The sequence below is a fragment of the Clytia hemisphaerica genome, unplaced genomic scaffold (genome assembly GCF_902728285.1).
Source record: "Clytia hemisphaerica strain Z4C2 unplaced genomic scaffold, Clytia hemisphaerica genome assembly, whole genome shotgun sequence".
In the NCBI taxonomy this organism is placed as follows: domain Eukaryota; kingdom Metazoa; phylum Cnidaria; class Hydrozoa; order Leptothecata; family Clytiidae; genus Clytia; species Clytia hemisphaerica.
The window spans coordinates 31,899-42,602 of record NW_027103990.1 but is presented as its reverse complement, the minus strand read 5'-3'; the positions used below and the strand labels follow the sequence as shown (position 1 = coordinate 42,602).

Below are 10,704 nucleotides of genomic sequence, written 5' to 3'. Positions count from 1 at the left end.
TGATGTAACCCCCTGGAATTCGAGGCAATTTCAGGTTTAAGCCCCTTTAGAATTCTGAATTTTAGTAGGATTTAAAAAGCTACCCCCATGGAATTCCAGTTATTTTTGACCGATTTATGTATCTCCCTATGGAATTCCGCCACATATCAAACCTTACCCCCTTGGAACTGAAATGGACTCCTCAACAGGGGGTATACGATTTTTTTCTGGAACAGCCCAATTTCAAGTCGACTATAAATTTTACAAGGGGACCAACCCCCTTAAACTTCATGATCTAAAATTAATCTATAGAAATCTTCTAAATTCAATGTTTCTAATGAAAGTTATAAGTAAGACGTAAAAAGTAAAGATTCTATAACTCCAAAGAATCGAAATCTTAAAGGCTTAATTGATTTGTAGACGAAATTTCAATTAAAATTGACTAAATAAATACATAGAAACCCCTAAGTAAAAATTGTAATAATAATGAGGATGTCTTTAAAAAATCTGCCTGCAGCACTTTAAACTTTTATTACGAAAAATATCTTTCATCAAATTCTGCTTTGTGGAGGCTGGAGGGGAGGGGGCTAGTATGTGGGGTCAGAGATGACAAGGAGTCATGGGTGGTAGCCGTGTTTGTAACCACTGTCAAGTGTATTCATTTATTGAACATGATTGATGTGCATATGCGTTCAAACTGAAATATAAAAATTAAACAAAAACTAAGTCCAATGAAATGATATTTTGGAAGTATAAATATGAATGACAAAGTTCTATAAGTTCAATGACATAGTTCTAATGTGAGTGTAAAAAGTAAATTGAATGCTATTAAAATATGAAATGAAAAGCTAACTTAACTTAGAAAAGAAATGCAAAATCAAAAAGAACAAAAACTCACCAGCTGGCCTGAATGTATGCAGGCAACAGAAGGTGTATGTGGACTAACACCAAGTGTAAAAGTGGACTGAGTCCAAAATGATTAGTGTGAGACCATGAGACTAAATTAGATTAAGTTTCAAAATTGAAATTTGATGTTGAATCCTTGGTAGTCTCTGTTGGAATAAACAAATGGCTGAGCTGAGCTCTTTTTATGCAAGGTGTGTAAAATACAAACCAAATAATAAATATAATTTATGTAAAAATGAAATAAATTAGTGAAAAAAGCAAACTAGGTATTGAAATGACAAAGATAAATAAATAAAATACCGATCAAATGTAATTTATCCAAACAAATGAAAAATACCCTAAATGGCAGAAAGTTGTGTAAAATGCAGACAAAACTGAAAAATATAAACAAACATGACAAAAAACAACTGAAAACATAAAAATGACACAATCAGAATGATGGGAGTGATTGGAACCATGATTAAAGATTAAATTTAAATTAGAAGAACTAAGGTAGGTAGGTAGGAAGTTCGAAATCCCTATAAGAATCATATATATTTTTGGTTAACATTTGCTAACATTTCTAAAAATAAATCAGATAGACCTCCAGAATGTTAAACAAATGTTAAATTAAACTACACTATAAAATTTTATGTAAAGCTCTGTAACTTTCTAATGTATTCTATGGCGCACATGATTTACATCTTTTTAACAATAGAAATTCATTTTTAAAAATGTTAACGAATGTTAAAATAAGGGATAGAACAATTATGCACTCTTTCACAAGTGAATTTCAAATTATCATGCAAGTTATTGATACTCTTGATCCATATCTTCTTCAATTTCACTTTTATTTATTTCACAAACAATATAATCCATAGCATGCATAGATTTTAGCTTCACCTCTGATTCACTCGTTGTATTTGTGAAGTCAATCTGTTGGCTAATAATGATGTCCAGCTCCCCCATTGTTAAGCCATTTGTTTGTCTGTAGTATCCATCATGTGTTTGAACTAAAACATTGCAGGAGCATAATTCTGTTAGAGTTTGAAAGTTTCTTCAAATATTGGTGGTTCAGGGTATTTTCCTGAGTATAAAAGAAAATTTTGATTGTTGAATCAATTGAAAACAATGTAAACCAAACAAAATTATTGGCCTATTATATCTGAAGTCTGACTAAGTGATACAGGTTGATCAAATCAGTTTGAAATATATAGATGGTTTTCTGGATGACATCATTTGTATAATAAATGAGCACATTGCATTGCAATTCATTCTAAATAACAAAGGAATTGCAATGGTATGTGCTCATCAAAATCCATCTACTGCAATCACATCTTTGCATACTGCAATCAAATCATCCTATAAATCTTTGTCTCAAAGCCCTGTTCGAAAGATAGGTGATATCTTTTATAACCATGGATTTTAAAACGCAATGGTTATTTTCTGATTAAAAAATCAGTCTCATTAGTTTTGATAAATAGGTCTGGTAGTATATATTTGAAACAATGAGAAAATATAATTTTCAGATTGTGGTTTTTTCCAGGGTCCAGTGCAATGAGGAAATAAGAGAGATACAATTAACTCTGGAGAAATTACCCTACCACAGTGTTGCAACCAGGTTTTGTAACTATGGATGGAATTTGTTAAAAAATCTTTGGTCAGAAATAGTGTATTTGTATCTCAGCTGGACGGAAAAGTTACAATCACTGCTACCACCTTGCAGGACATACCACCCCGCAATCACTTTTGATGGGACTACTAATCAGACAATTTTTTTATATTTGGCTTATAGACTCAATCTATAGCCGTGAAAAAACCATTAATAATCTTTTGACCCAATTATTTTTCAAACTTGAAATAAATGACAGGACTCTCAGAACATAATTCCTGCCACTAGGCTAAAAACAGTGATCTCATGATGAGGGTCCTGGCAATTTTTAAAGTGCAATATATCAGCTTTGGAAAATAATCAGGTCAATAAATTTTGCGGTTTCTCTCAGGAAAGTTACTCTCATAAGTTTAACCAGACCAAACCCAAAGAACAATAACAGTAATGATCAAACATACTAAAGAAAGTGATTATCAGACCATCAAAATAGCAAACACAATTTTGATTGTTTATAAATATATCTAGAAGTGTCATAAGCATTTAGCAACCAACTAGACAAAAAGATTCAGAGTTTAGAGGCGGTGTTTTGTTTTTTAACCTCCTATGATTTGTGTTTGCCGATTGGACGGTAGTTTTTTATATGTAGCTTGTATACAGCATTTATATTATGGTCCTGAATACCCCCCCACTTCTTGAGCCAATGCCACTTGTTGTTCAAGGCAAGGCTAAGTTGCTAAAAGGTAAAATTATGTGACTTGAATTTTTTTGTGCCAGACGAGCTTAACATTAAACTAAATCAACTTAATCCAGGAATTTTCATAAAGTTTGATAGCTGTTTGATCAAGTTTGGAAATCAAACAGCCATCGTATCATTCAAATTTGAAACAGGAAAAAGGAGATTCCATTCAAGACTAATTTCTAAACACTTCAAAGTCAAATATCTCAGCTTTAAAAAGTAATTAGGCGGCAATCAAAAATATATCTTTCATTCGGGTGCTAAAACATCTTCAAATCCAGTCGGTCAGTCGGTCAGTCGGTCAGTCGGTCAGTCGGTTGGTAGTAAATTTTGTTGGATTTTTAAGATCTAGTAAATCCCGATGAATCAAGTCGGTAATCAACAGAATCTTATGCCACCATATTTTTTTAATTTGCCATTGAACTAAATGTGCGCGCGCATGTGTTAACCTTAAAGCGGCCCTTATTTTTGGCCCCCAGGGTATTGGCCCTACCGCTTTGCTGAATTTGACATGACAATTTCAATAAGGGTACATGAAGAACTTGAACGAGACTCAATGTGGGTTAAGTAAACAAAAAGTAATGATTCAAAGACATGCTCCGTTTGCCCGCCCGCCATTATGGGAAAGATCTTATCTGGTACTCGATGTAGAAATTTTCTTCTGACACGCTAAAGCTCTGAAGAACGGGAAAATTTTAACATCTGGAACCTTTGCATTACGGAATTTCTCCTGACCGAGAAAAACGTTCGTAAAATTTAGAAAGAGTCTGGGGACGGTAAAAAGTTACTACAGTAGTGCCCCGAACTAAGAGTACACGTATGCAAAAAAAATTTCCCGTGCGATTTCTACATAGTGCTCTGAACTGAAAAATGTAAACAAAGCAGGAGGCGAACTAAATTTTATTGAGAGTGGCTCTAAACCCAAACCCAATTACAGTTCAATTTATAGCAATACATTGCGAATTCTTTGCTGCTACTAGAATAAATAAGTTTGTCTCCTCACATCGAATGACAATTTCACCTATTCAAGATCTTTCACTGCCTAAAAAAGTAAACAAGCAATGTCACGAACCAAACAATTAAAAGAGAGTAGCCATGAGCCAAATTTCCCTCAATCTAGTCCAATTTATACAGCAATATGTGAACTTTTTGCTATTTGCAGAATCACTAAGCTTGCCTCAACACACCAAATGAAAATTACACCTGCACTAGATCTTTCACTACCTGAAATATGCATGTCAGCCTCTAAAAATAGAGTTTGATTGGTGGCGAAACAGGCAAAGATGGTTGTGTTACCAAAAAATAAAAGCTTATGTCCCCAAGATACTGATACAATATATGGGAACCTCCCTCCAACTTTGTTATTGATGAAGGAGGGTTCTGGCTTTTCCAAATAAACAACACACAGGTCATGATCAACAAGTTTGTTGATGTCGGTTGGGGTTGGGCGGTCCACTGTTCTGCATGGAGGGCGGTCGACAGGCTCTAACTAAAGGTCTAAATTGGAATGCAGCAGTTTAAAATTTCAGCATAAAAATTATTGGTAAAACTAAATAAAATATACCTGATATGCTTTCTTTGATTTGGCCTTTGAAAATATAACCAGTCAACCCTGGTCAACCACCAAAAACAAATAAATAACAAAATATAATAATACAAATAATCAATGTCAAGCACTTTTAACTTGGTGCACTTACTAAGAAATTACAATAGGTACTAAATATAATATATACTGAAAAAGTAATGAAACTGTCAAGTTTCAATAAATCTACCAAAATAAACCAAAAACAGCCAACAATCGAAGGTTTGAATGTTTCTCAGGACTTCTCAGGCAGCAGAGATTTTCATGCTAAATTCAGTCGGGTGCAACCGATAGTCAAGCAAAAAGTGTAAGGACGGCTAGACACGACTGTGATGCGGTACATCAAACGATGACTACTATAGGTCTCCGATGTGATATTGGCCCGCTCCTTCAGAGCTTTAGCGTGGGCGGCCGCCAATACACCATTGGAATATCAGATAAGGAAAGATCCTGCGAACCTGCAAACAGCGCCCAAAAAAAACGAATCGGGTTTTCTTGTAAATAAACAGTCGGTCAGACGACCCGAACGCAACATATTTTTTATTGCCGCCTTAGGTGAAAAAAGCATAGTTAGGTACCAAGTGTCCTGCATCCTGCGTGACAAATGAACACAAATTAACGTTTTGTCCGGCTGAACGCCCACATCCTCTGTTTGTCCAAATATTCATTAGAGTTATGCTCAAAGTCACGAAAAATTGACAAAACACAACCAATAACGAGCAAGACAATGATCGATTTTAATGATAAAAAAGAGAAACATTAGACAGGATTTTTGTAATTTTCACATCAAATCAATGTTAAAAGTTTTTCTAAGGGGGCCCTCTGCCCCCAAAACGTTTTGAAAATTGAAAATGCCTAGCTCAATTTTGCACTCGTTTTGCTCACCTCCCGCATTCAGAACAGAACAGAAACAGAATTTTGAAACTTGCCAATTATGAAAAAGTTGGAGGTGTTCTAGGACCATAAAAGGTATCTCTGAGCCAACTATAAAGAATTGTCTGATAGTCCAATTAGTAAGTTTGAAATTTCTTGTTTGCCAGCTTGTTTGCACCGTACTATTATGATTGTGCTTTATTGAAGGGAGGTTTAAATTTTTGTAGTGTAAATTTAAATGATAGAAACATCCTCTGAGTAAGTCAGTCATAGAGGAAATACTTTCAAGGAAATCATGAAAAAGTTCCTCAGACTTACTTCAAACTGTCAAAAAAACTCCACAAGGTACCACTCCATCACTCCACCATCACTGATCATCATCCAGGATTTCCATCATCCACTCAACTTGCCACTCCACTTCTCCCGCCTCCTTTCACCTGGTGCTTCCTTCCAGCGTAAGTTACGGCAGCCGAAAATTTAATATCAGTCCGCCTACAGATTTTTCGCTTTGGGCGCTGTGATTGGGCATCGTTTTGAAATCCGAAGCGATTTATTCCTGTTGCTGGTGGTGAGGATTCTCTGATCTTTCGAAGAAAGCGTCTGTTCCTTATTGTCAATCTTTCAGTTCCGGCAATCTTGATGATATACTGATCGTTTGGCTTAACCTCCATTACCACACCAATACGATCCCATTTGCGGGGAGTTGAACCATTCTGGTTTTGAACAAATACTCTGTCCTTGACTTGGAGAGGATGAAGTGGATGCGAGTGTTCATTGAGTGAGATGAGCGTCTTGTCGTATTGCTGGCGCATCGTTTCCTCTTTTGAGCTCCATAGGTCTCTCCACTGGGCTTGGAATTGTGGATTCTCGAAGCTAACAAGATTCTTTTCGATGTAAGGTAGGGTGTCACGGAGTGGACGTCCAAAGAGAACTTGAGCTGGTGAAAGTTTGCTGGTTGGATCTGGAGTGTTCCTTTGAGTGAGCAAGGCACGTACCATCCGATCAGTGTTCAGGCTACCATCAGGACCGATATTTTCCATTAGAAGACGTTTCGTTGACTTGACTGCTAGTTCTGCTCTCCCATTGGATGATGGTAGGTATGCAGATGATATTCTGTGACGGACTCCCCAGCGCTGCAGGAAATCTTCTGTTTGCTTTGCGGTAAACTCTGGGCCTCCGTCACTGGTCAATTCAATGGGTACACCAAAGGTTGCGAAGAGCGTTCTGAGAGTGTTGCAGAGACCCTTGGATCCAGAGTTGCCGTCAGTTGCTTTCATACGACTTTGCTCCGTCCAACCTGATAGTCGATCGGCTGCTACGAAGTAGTACCATCCACAGAAGAGGAAGTAATCACATGCGATACCTTCAAACGGTGTAGTGGGGATCCATGGTTCTATGGGAGGTGGTCGGGGTTGAGATGGAGCTATCTTGTTGCATGGGCCACATCTCTCCCTCGTCTCGTTGATATCATTGGTGATCCCTGGCCAGAAGATTGCAGATTTGGCTCTTTCGTTCATACCAGTAATACCTTGATGGGCTGCGTGAAGGGAATTCAAGACTTCTTGACGCAAGGATGGAGGGATGACAATACGGTTATCTTTCATGATGACACCATCCAGGGTCCAGAGATTGGAGCGGGTGTTCCAGTATGGTTGAAGGTGCAAGTCAAGGTCAGTCTTCTTGCTTGGGAATCCTGATTCAATGGTCTGCATGAGAGTGGACATCTCAATGTCTGAAGCAGTCTCCTTCTTTACGACGTCCCAGGTGATTGCTCGAATGTTGGCAACTTCTGAAATGTAGAGGGCTGCAAGTGTCGATGTCGTCCTCGTCATCAAGCAAGTCATCGTCATCTTCTGGGTTGTTGACAGGGCTTCGTGATGTTGCGTTTGCGAAGTGATTAGATTTTCCTGGTAGATGTTTAATGATGAATCTCCAGGGAAGAGTGCGCTGCTTAAGTTTGAAGAGTCTTGTGTTGGAAATCTCGTCGAGGGTGCGATCACCAAGAACTTTGGTCAATGGTTCATGGTCGGTAACAACGATTAAACGATCACAACCAAGTGTGAAGAATTTGGTTTGTTTCAGGGAGTAAGCTATTGCTAATGCTTCTCCTTCCACGGGGGCATAACGTGTTTCGGCGGGTTTGAGAGATCGTGACCCGGCAAGTGTGATCTTCCAACCATCTTCGCAGCAGTCCGGTGTGATGGAGGTACAGTTGCAGTGCTTTTGGCATAGATAGAAACCGATTCCTATCTTGGACCAATCAGGACGAAGACAAGTGAGTTTCTCCATATCAAAGATTTCCACTTCTCTCTTGATAGCGTCGATGATGAGATTCTTTGAAGATTGAAAGGCGGATTCAAGTTCACCAGACCAAGCAAACTTTGATTTGGGACTTAGAAGGTGCTTGAACGGAGCCATGATCTCTATCAGTTGGGCATAATGACCGACTTGGTTGACCAGCCCAAACCACGATCTAACATCACTCAGTTTGGTGGGAGTAGGGAAGTCGCGAATGGCCCTGAGGAACTTCTCAAGCGGTCTGATTTCTCTTTCTGTTACATGAAAACCGGCGAATTGGACTTCTCGGCCTGCAAATTGGAACTTGGATTCATTCAGGACGATACCGTTCTTGCCAAGAAGGTCGAGAAAGTCAATGACACGCCACCAATGATCAGAGAGTTCATTGTCCCACATGGCTGTATCATCAACACACTTTGTTTCCCATCTTTGATGATCTCGTCAAATCGTCTTGCATATCCATCGCCGCTTGCTAGGAATCCTTGAGGTGCCGTACGATATCTGAATCTTCATGGTCATCAGGGTGGATCGGGACGGAATGATAACCATTCCACGCGTCAGTAACCGTCTTCCATGTCATCGGTGGGATGGATTTGGCTTGCTGGAAGGGTGGTTGGACATGGTGGGTTTCACGAAGGCAGTGCTTGTTGAGTGGAGAGAGGTCAACCGTTCTTCTGGGTTTACCGTCTGGCTTCCTAACGATGACCATGCGGTGGCACCATTCTGAAGTTTCACCCATCGGCACTTCTTCCAACACACCAAGGGCGACATCATCTCTTGTTCAACTTCAGCTTGTCAATGCAGCGGCACTTGGATGGGTTTATGGATTGCTGTTGGGGTTGCATTTGGATTGACATGCAACCTGATTTCAGGACCAGACATCGCTGGGATTGCTGATGTGGGCATTTGTTAAATGTGGATGCAGCATAACGATTGATCAGCCACTCTCTCATCTTGCTGTTGTTTTCTGGAGTAGCCTCGAAGGGTAGTTTGTCAGGACGACCCGGTGGTAGAGTGCGTGTCGGGCAACCACATGGACTCTTTGTGTGTTCGATGATTGATATGTCAGCGGATCCAATCTTTGGGAAGCCTTCTGGGATGATACTAAGTTTGACGCAGGCGTGTCGAGATAGGTAGAAGCTTCCTGCATCAGGGCTGATGTATGCCATGACAGGGGCGGTGTACGAGTTACCCTTGCTGTCCTGACCGGTGAGGCGTATGAAGATTGCACCGGTGATGTTGATCTCCTCCCTGCTTGCTGTAGAGAGTGTTCGTTTTACAGGGAAGAGGTCGTGATCTGTAAAGCCACTCCTGTAGAATTCCTGTTGACTCCACAAAAATGATTGGGCTCCAGTGTCTGTAACTACTGTTATGTGTGTTGGAGTTATCTTTGGGCATGTAACCCCAAATTTGTTGTAGTCGTCCTTGTTAACGGTAAGCTGAAGCCTAAGGGTAGGATGTGTCATGGAGGAGGCTTGTTTCCATCCATCAGTTGTAAAGAAGTGGTGGTCGAGTGATATTGTTCCGTCTTGAGGCTTGTCGTTAGAGGTAACCGACAGGGAGGCACTTGCGATTGTGATGACACCGGTTTCGTTGGTCGATCCCTTCTTACGATCTGAAGATGTTGCTGTTGATCCTTGTTGATTTTTACGGTATTGGCTTGTTTCCAGCATGGTAAGCAAAGAGAAACTTCAATCATTTTACGTTGGCGTTTGTTCCAAGTAAATCTATCAATTTCGGTGTTACAGTTCTTACACTTTCTCTTGCTTGATTTATTACTTGTGTAATGCGGCTTGTTGCATTTGTTTATTGAGGGCATCACGAGCCATCTCTTTTGATTCAATAAATGTCACAGTGTCTTTCACTGATTTAGTATCTAGATCGGACCATCCAAACATCCTTTCTAATATCATCGTCAGAAAGTCCAGAAATCAAAACATCTTTAAACTATTTCGTCCGTGAAATCAACTTGTGCATCACATTCAGCACTGGAACAGTTCATTAGATATGCACAAGTTGCTGCCTTTCCATTGATTCTGGCATAAAATGAGCGGACATTTTCACCATGGTCCTGCTTGATTGAAAGTAAATCAGATCTGCGACGCTGATGGCAACAGGGGTGACAGCGAGGCGCTTGATGGCTGCAAGCAGTTCGTTTTCAGTTCCACGGTTGCATCTGGATTGCTGCGCAGAATGTTGTCACCGAGGTCTCCATCACAACATTGGAAGAGTTGCTGTACAGTCTCTCCAACAGTCAGTCTTGTACCTCTTTTGAACATATTCCATCTCGCAAGGAAGGCATTCCAGTTCTCCTCGGTGGATCTTGAGTGACAGTAGGGCGATCAATTTCGGGGCCTTCTGTCTTGTGTCTGCTGGGGCAGCTGCATTACCAGTATTGACATGGGTGTTGTTGTGGATCGTCAGAAGTGCGGCAGCAACAACAGCATCTACATCGTCTGTGACGAAGGTACAGTCAGGATACGGGCATCCAATAGTTGGCATGACTTTGTAAGATATTCCACATAAACAATTGTGTCCTTCTTATACTTTTGTTTCTTATTTAGTTAAAGAATGTGGAATATCTAAACGATAAGAATAAAGAAAAAGCTATATACAGGTTAAACAATATGGTGAAGCCATAGTCCTACAGTGGTAATCAAAACTAACCGAATAAAACATCATATTTGGTTGTTTTGTTACTTGTGGTAATCAAAACTACCCGAATAAAACGTCATATTT

General features: G+C 39.6%; 1 long non-coding RNA gene across 1 annotated transcript; it reads right to left on the bottom strand.

Annotated features, from left to right (window-relative positions):
* Positions 1–614: 614 nt before the first annotated feature.
* Positions 615–6,220, bottom strand: LOC136811157 (uncharacterized). Its single transcript, XR_010847201.1, has 2 exons — positions 5,986–6,220; positions 615–1,951 (listed from the first exon to the last, which is right to left on the bottom strand). It is a non-coding gene; the product is annotated as an uncharacterized lncRNA (long non-coding RNA).
* Positions 6,221–10,704: the final 4,484 nt, after the last annotated feature.